This window comes from Somniosus microcephalus, unplaced genomic scaffold (assembly GCF_052327205.1).
Source record: "Somniosus microcephalus isolate GS21.2 unplaced genomic scaffold, FLI_Smic_1.0 unresolved_chr1, whole genome shotgun sequence".
Lineage (NCBI taxonomy): Eukaryota > Metazoa > Chordata > Chondrichthyes > Squaliformes > Somniosidae > Somniosus > Somniosus microcephalus.
Genome location: NW_028225179.1, coordinates 137,221,820 through 137,228,965, shown reverse-complemented (window position 1 = coordinate 137,228,965; position 7,146 = coordinate 137,221,820). Strand labels below are relative to the sequence as shown.

The 7,146-nt window shown below is 49.6% G+C and overlaps 1 non-coding gene across 1 annotated transcript; it reads left to right on the top strand.

Annotated features, from left to right (window-relative positions):
* Positions 1-646: 646 nt before the first annotated feature.
* On the top strand, positions 647-800 carry LOC147095985 (5.8S ribosomal RNA). Its single transcript, XR_015074959.1, has one exon. It is a non-coding gene; the product is annotated as a 5.8S ribosomal RNA (ribosomal RNA).
* Positions 801-7,146: the final 6,346 nt, after the last annotated feature.

Below are 7,146 nucleotides of genomic sequence, written 5' to 3'. Positions count from 1 at the left end.
GACCTCGGCGAACGGCCACTGTGAGCTCTGCTGGGATTTGAACCGGTGATGCAGGCCCGGCTTTCTTTTCCCCACCTAGTGACACTTTGCTCGATCTAGTCACTCTCCCTTTACCAGTACAGGGTACCTCGACGCTCCCCCACTCCGGCTCCCGCGAGCTGTTTGGGGGGGCGGCGGTTTAATGACTTGAGTGTCTGCTTGTCGGTGTCGGGAGCTGCAGCAGCAGCAGCCACGTTCAACGTTGGAGGGAATTTACCTGCCCATCCCCGCGGATTTCTACCCCCACAGTGGGGTGTGTCACACGGTCGGCTTGTACCCCACTCAGTTTGTATTTCTGGCCTGTTCTACTTCTCTCTCTCTTCCTCCCGGCAATGGTGGCATCAGAGACCCTGCCTCTGTTGGCCGTGGTGCGTGTCGGACGGTGAGCTCAGGCCTTTGACCCGACGCGCGTCGCCTCGCGAGCGCCCTGACTACAAAATTTCGGTGACACCCTTGTCATTTGATGATCGACTGGTCCACACCTCCGGGCCGTGCCAGGCTGGGGCTTCTCCCAACTCGAGGTTATTGTGTGCCAAGAGGGAGAGAAGTGTTGGGCGGTCCGGGCTTGGGCCCTCCGGGGAAAGACACCAAGCTGAAAAAATCATACCACTCTTAGCGGTGGATCACTCAGCTCGTGCGTCGATGAAGAACGCAGCTAGCTACGAGAATTAATGTGAATTGCGGGACACGTTGATCATCGACACTTCGAACGCACTTTGTGGCCCCGGGTTGGTCCCAGGGCTATGCCTGTCTGAGGGTCGCTTGACCATCAATCGCACTCGCCTTGCCGTCGGGTGAGGTGGGAGTGCAGCTGGGGTGTCGCAGAGGCCTGGTCCTCTTTGTCCCTCCCCAAGTGCAGACCTAGAGTTTCTCCCCCCTTGGAGAGTTTGACCTGTGACCTTTGGGTTTGGGCATGTCTGTACAGCGTCGCCTCAGGGAACGTCAGCACGGTCGGGGCCAGCCTTTCCCAGCACGGCTGTCGTTGGGTTGCAAAAACGATTGACGGCGTCGGTGTTGGGACTGTTCGGCCTCACCCGAGGCATCCCCCCTCGGGGTAGGGTTGTCTCTTTGGAGTTGGAGAGAGCAGACAGATAAACGTGGCAGAGAGAGAGGTGAGGTCATCTTTGGCTGCAGTTTTGGTGGGTTGGAGCGAGGAATAGATTGACATAGCGATGGGCTTGCTGTGCTGTGCTGGCTTTTACGTGCGTTTGGTGGGTGGTGGTTTGCCAAGAGACCCTGCAGTGCCTTTGTGTTGCGCTGGACCTCAATGTCCTTCCACACATTTGGCCCGTTTGGCTCTAGCACACTTGCCGACTGCTGAGCGTGCACCTAGGTCAGCCCCGTACGTCTCGACCCTATCCCTGCTGGCCTGCTTTTCCTCAAAAAACACTCCACACGCACACAGGCTGCCCAGCCACTGCTTCTGGCCTTTTCCTCCAATGCCGCCTGTCCCTCTGGCTCTCTCTCTTTTTCTCGCTGAATCGGGACTCCGGAATGGTGTGAGCCGAGCCTGGGGCTCCAGCGCACACTCGCGCGCACACGAGTCCACTCATACTAACCTCGCCACTGGTGCTTTTGAGGACGAGGTGCTGCAGCTTGTTGTTAAGCTTGGAGATAATGCCGGCCGGTGCCAGTAACCTTTTCTGCCTACAACCTCAGATCAGACGTGACAACCCGCTGAACTTAAGCATATTACTAAGCGGAGGAAAAGAAACTAACGAGGATTCCCCTAGTAACTGCGAGTGAAGAGGGAAGAGCCCAGTGCGGAATCCCCGCTCGCCTGGCGGGCGTGGGAAATGTGGCGTATAGAAGATCTCTTTCCCCAACGACGCTCCGGGGCCCAAGTCCTTTTGATTGAGGCTTAGCCTGTGGACGGTGTGAGGCCAGTAGCGGCCCCCGGCTCATCAGGATCGAGTCTTCTTGGAGTCGGGTTGCTTGTGAATGCAGCCCAAAGCGGGTGGTAACCTCCATCTAAGGCTAAATACTGGCATGAGACCGATAGTCAACAAGTACCATAAGGGAAAGTTGAAAATAACTTTGAAGAGACAGTTTAAGAGGGGGTGAAACCGTTAAGAAAGTAAACGGGTGGGGTCTGCGCAGTCTGCCCGGAGGATTCAGCTCGGCAGCTAGGTCGGTCGCACCGGGCTCGGCGGATCTCCTCTGTGGGCCCACGTCCCACACGGGCTCGGCCATCGCTGGGCACATTTCCTCCGTCAGTGTTGAAGGGACGGGCAATTGCCTCCGTTACCCTCAGCCGATCAAAAGGGAGTCGGGTTCAGATCCCCGAACCTGGAGTGGCGGAGACGGGCGCCTCACGGCGTCTAGTGCGGTAACGCAAACGATCCCGGAGAAGCCGGCGGGAGCCCTGGGGAGAGTTCTCTTTTCTTTGTGAAGGGCAGGGCGCCCCAGAATGGATTTGCTCCGAGAGAGGGGCCCGTGCCTTGGAAAGCGTCACGGTTCCGGCGGCGTCCGGTGAGCTCTCGCTGGCCCTTGAAAATCCGGGGGAGATGGTGTAAATCTCGGCCCGGGGCCGTACCCATATCCACAGCTGGTCTCCAACGTGAACAGCCTCTGGCATGTTGGAACAATGTAGGTAAGGGAAGTCGGCAAGTCAGATCCGTAACTTCGGGATAAGGATTGGCTCGAAGGGCTGGGTCGGTCGGGCTGGGGTGCGAAGCGGGGCTGGGCACGTGCCGCGGCTGGACGAGGGGCCACCCTCTTGGGTGGTGGCGACTCTAGACGCGCGCCGGGCCCTTCCTGTGGATCATCCCAGCTACGATGCCTGTCGGGCTCCGGGCTGGCGAGTGGCCTCTGCCGCCGCCTAGCAGCTGACTGAGAACTGGTGCAGACCAGGGGATTCACGAAGGCCGCAGGCGGGTGTTGACGCGATGTGAATGTCAAAGTGAAGAAATTCAATGAAGCGCGGGTAAACGGCGGGAGTAACTATGACGCTCTTGAGTTGAGTCTAAGGTCACAAAGTAGCTGTGACAATCTTTGGGGTTCTTAATGACAGTGAGTCATACCTCCACGTGGTCCCGCTGGGCAGCACTTCGGTGCTGGCTAAACGACTGCCGAGTAACTCCATAAATAGGCCAGGTAACCAAACCTTCTCAACCGCTTAAAAGGTCACTGCAGGACTTTGAGAATCATAAGAACATAAGAACATAAGAAATAGGAGCAGGAGCAGGCCAATCGGCCCCTCGAGCCTGCTCCGCCATTCAATAAGATCATGGCTGAACTGATCCTAACCGCCAATCTACTATCACAGAACCATCTCCTGACTCTAACAGAATTAGACACACGAAATAGGAGCAGGATCAGGCTACACGGCCCCTGGGCCCGCTCTGCTACCCACAGGGCCATGTCCGATCCGAACCTAGACTCATAAGAACATAAGAACATAAGAAATAGGAGCAGGAGTAGGCCAATTGGCCCCTCGAGCCTGCTCCGCCATTCAATAAGATCATGGCTGATCTGATCCTAACCGCCAATCCACTATGACAGGACTATCTCCTGAATCGAACAGCATTAGACACACGAAAACAGGAGCAGGATCAGGCTACACGGCCCCTGGGCCCGCTCCGCTACCCACAGGGCCATGACCTATCCGAACCTAGACTCATGTCCAAATTCCTGCCCGCTCCCCGTAACCCTTAATTCCCTTTTCTATTAGGAAACTGTCTATTTCTGTTTTAAATTTATGTAATGATGCAGCTTCGACAGCTTTTTGGGGCAGCATATTCCATGGACCTACCACCCTCTGAGTGAAGTAGTTCCTCCTCATCTCAGTTTTGAAAGAGCAGCCCCTTATTCTAAGACTATGCCCCCTAGTTCTAGTTTCACCCATCATCTGGAACATCCTCCCTGCATCCACCCGATCCAACCCCTTCATAATCTTATATGTTTCAATAAGATCGCCTCTCATTCTTCTGAACTCCAATGAGTAGAGTTCCAATCTACTCAACCTCTCCTCATATGTCCATCCCCTCATCCCCGGGATTAATCGAGTGAACCTTCTTTGTACTGACTCTAGAGCAAGTATGTCCTTTCTTAAGTATGGACACCAAAACTGTATGCAGTATTCCAGGTGCGGTCTCACCAATACTTTGTACAACTGAAGCAATACCTCCCTATTTTTATATTCTATCCCCCTAGCAATGAAAGCCAACATTCCATTGGCCTTCTTAATCACTTGCTGCACCTGCATACTAACCTTTTGAGTTTCGTGCACCAGGACCCCCAGATCCCTTTGTACTTCAGTACTTTCAAGTTTCTTGCCATTAAGATAATAACTTGCTCTACGATTTTTCCTGCCAAAGTGCATAACCTCACACTTTCCAGTATTGTATTCCATCTGCCAAATCTCTGCCCACTTACTTAGCCTGTCTATGTCCCCTTGCAGGTTTTTTATGTCCTCCTCACTCACTACTTTCCCTCCCATCTTAGTATCATCTGCAAACTTTGATGTGTTACACTCGGTCCCCTCCTCCAAATCGTTAATATAGATTGTAAAGAGTTGGGGACCCAGCACTGACCCCTGCGGAACACCACTGGTTACTGATTGCCAGTCTGAATATGAACCATTTATCCCAACTCTCTGCCTTCTGTTAGATAGCCAATCCTCTATCCATGCCAGAATATTACCCCCAATCCCGTGATTTTTTATCTTAAGCAATAATCTTTTGTGTGGCACCTTGTCAAATGCCTTTTGGAAGTCTAAATGCACTACGTCCACTGGTTCACCTTTATCCACCCTATATGTTACTTCCTCAAAGAACTCCAGCAAATTTGTCAAACATGACTTCCCCTTCATAAAACCATGCTGACTTTGTCTTATTAAATTATGATTATCCAAATGTCCTGTTACTGTCTCCTTAATAATGGACTCCAAAATTTTACCTACCACAGATGTTAGGCTAACCGGTCTATAGTTTCCAGCCTTCTGTCTACTGCCCTTTTTAAATAAGGGTGTTACATTAGCAGTTTTCCAGTCTGCCGGGACCTTTGCTGAGTCCAGGGAGTTTTGGAAGATTATTACCAATGCATCCACAATCCCTACCGCCACTTCCCTCAAAACCCTGGGATGTAAGCCATCAGGTCCAGGTGATTTATCCGCCTTGAGTCCCATTATTTTACCAAGTACTACTTCCTTAGTGATTTTAATCGTATTTAGCTCCTCCCCCCCTATAGCCCCCTGCTTGTCAAGTGTTGGGATATTCTTGGTGTCCTCTACTGTAAAGACTGATACAAAATATTCATTCAGTGTTTTTGCCATCTCCATATTTCCCACCATTAATTTCCCAGTCTCATCCTCTAAGGGACCAACATTTACTTTAGCCACCATTTTTCTTTTTATATAACTATAAAAACTCTTACTATCTGTCTTTATATTTTTTGCTAATTTACTTTCATATTCTATCTTCCCTTTCTTAATCAATCTTTTTGGTATTTTTTGCTGTCTTTTAAAGTTTTCCCAATCCTCTATCCTCCCACTAGATTTGGCTACCTTATATGCCCTTGTTTTTAGTCGAATACTATCATGTCCAAATTCCTGCCCGCTCCCCGTAACCCTTAATTCCCTTTACTTCTAGGAAACTGTCTATTTCTGTTTTAAATTTATGTAATGATGTAGCTTCTACAGCTTTTTGGGGCAGCATATTCCATGGACCTACCACCCTCTGAGTGAAGTAGTTCCTCCTCATCTCAGTTTTGAAAGAGCAGCCCCTTATTCTAAGACTATGCCCCCTAGTTCTAGTTTCACCCATCATCGGGAAAATCCTCCCCGCATCCACCCGATCCAACCCCTTCACAATCTTATATGTTTCAATAAGATCGCCTCTCATTCTTCTGAACTCCAATGAGTAGAGTCCCAATCTACTCAACCTCTCCTCATATGTCCATCCCCTCATCCTCGGAATTAACTGAGTGAACCTTCTTTGTACTGACTCGAGAGCAAGTATGTCTTTTCTTAAGTATGGACACCAAAACTGTATGCAATATTCCAGGTGCGGTCTCACCAATACCTTGTACAACTGAAGCAATACCTCCCTATTTTTATATTCTATCCCCCTAGCAATGAAAGCCAACATTCCATTGGCCTTCTTAATCACTTGCTGCACCTGCATACTAACCTTTTGAGTTTCGTGTACCAGGACCCCCAGATCCCTTTGTACTTCAGTACTTTCCAGTTTCTTGCCATTAAGATAATAACTTGCTCTACGATTTTTCCTGCCAAAGTGCATAACCTCACACTTTCCAGTATTGTATTCCATCTGCCAAATCTCTGCCCACTTACTTAGCCTGTCTATGTCCCCTTGCAGGTTTTTTATGTCCTCCTCGCTCACTACTTTCCCTCCCATCTTAGTATCATCTGCAAACTTTGATATGTTACACTCGGTCCCCTCCTCCAAATCGTTCATGTAGATTGTAAAGAGTTGGGGACCCAGCACTGACCCCTGCGGAACACCATTAGTTACTGATTGCCAGTCTGAGAATGAACCATTTATCCCAACTCTCTGCCTTCTGTTAGATAGCCAATCCTCTATCCATGCCAGAATATTACCCCCAATCCCGTGATTTTTTATCTTATGCAATAATCTTTTGTGTGGCACCTTGTCAAATGCCTTTTGGAAGTCTAAACACACTACGTCCACTGGTTCCCCTTTATCCACCCTATATGTTACTTCCTCAAAGAACTCCAGCAAATTTGTCAAACATGACTTCCCCTTCATAAAACCATGCTGACTTTGTCCTATTAAATTATGATTATCCAAATGTCCTGTTACTGCCTCCTTAATAATGGACTCCAAAATTTTACCTACCACAGATGTTAGGCTAACCGGTCTATAGTTTCCAGCCTTCTGTCTACTGCCCTTTGTAAATAAGGGTGTTACATTGGGTCAGAGCGATCATAACATGATCGATTTCTCACTCGAAATGGAGAGCGAAGAAATTGACTCAGAGACTAAGGTCCTGAATTTAAACAAGGGGAATTATGATGCCATGAGACGGGAACTGAGTAGGTCTGATTGGACAACGTTCCTGGGAGGACTGGAGGTAGATAAACAATGGCAAACATTTAAAGATAGAATGACAAAATTGCAAAAA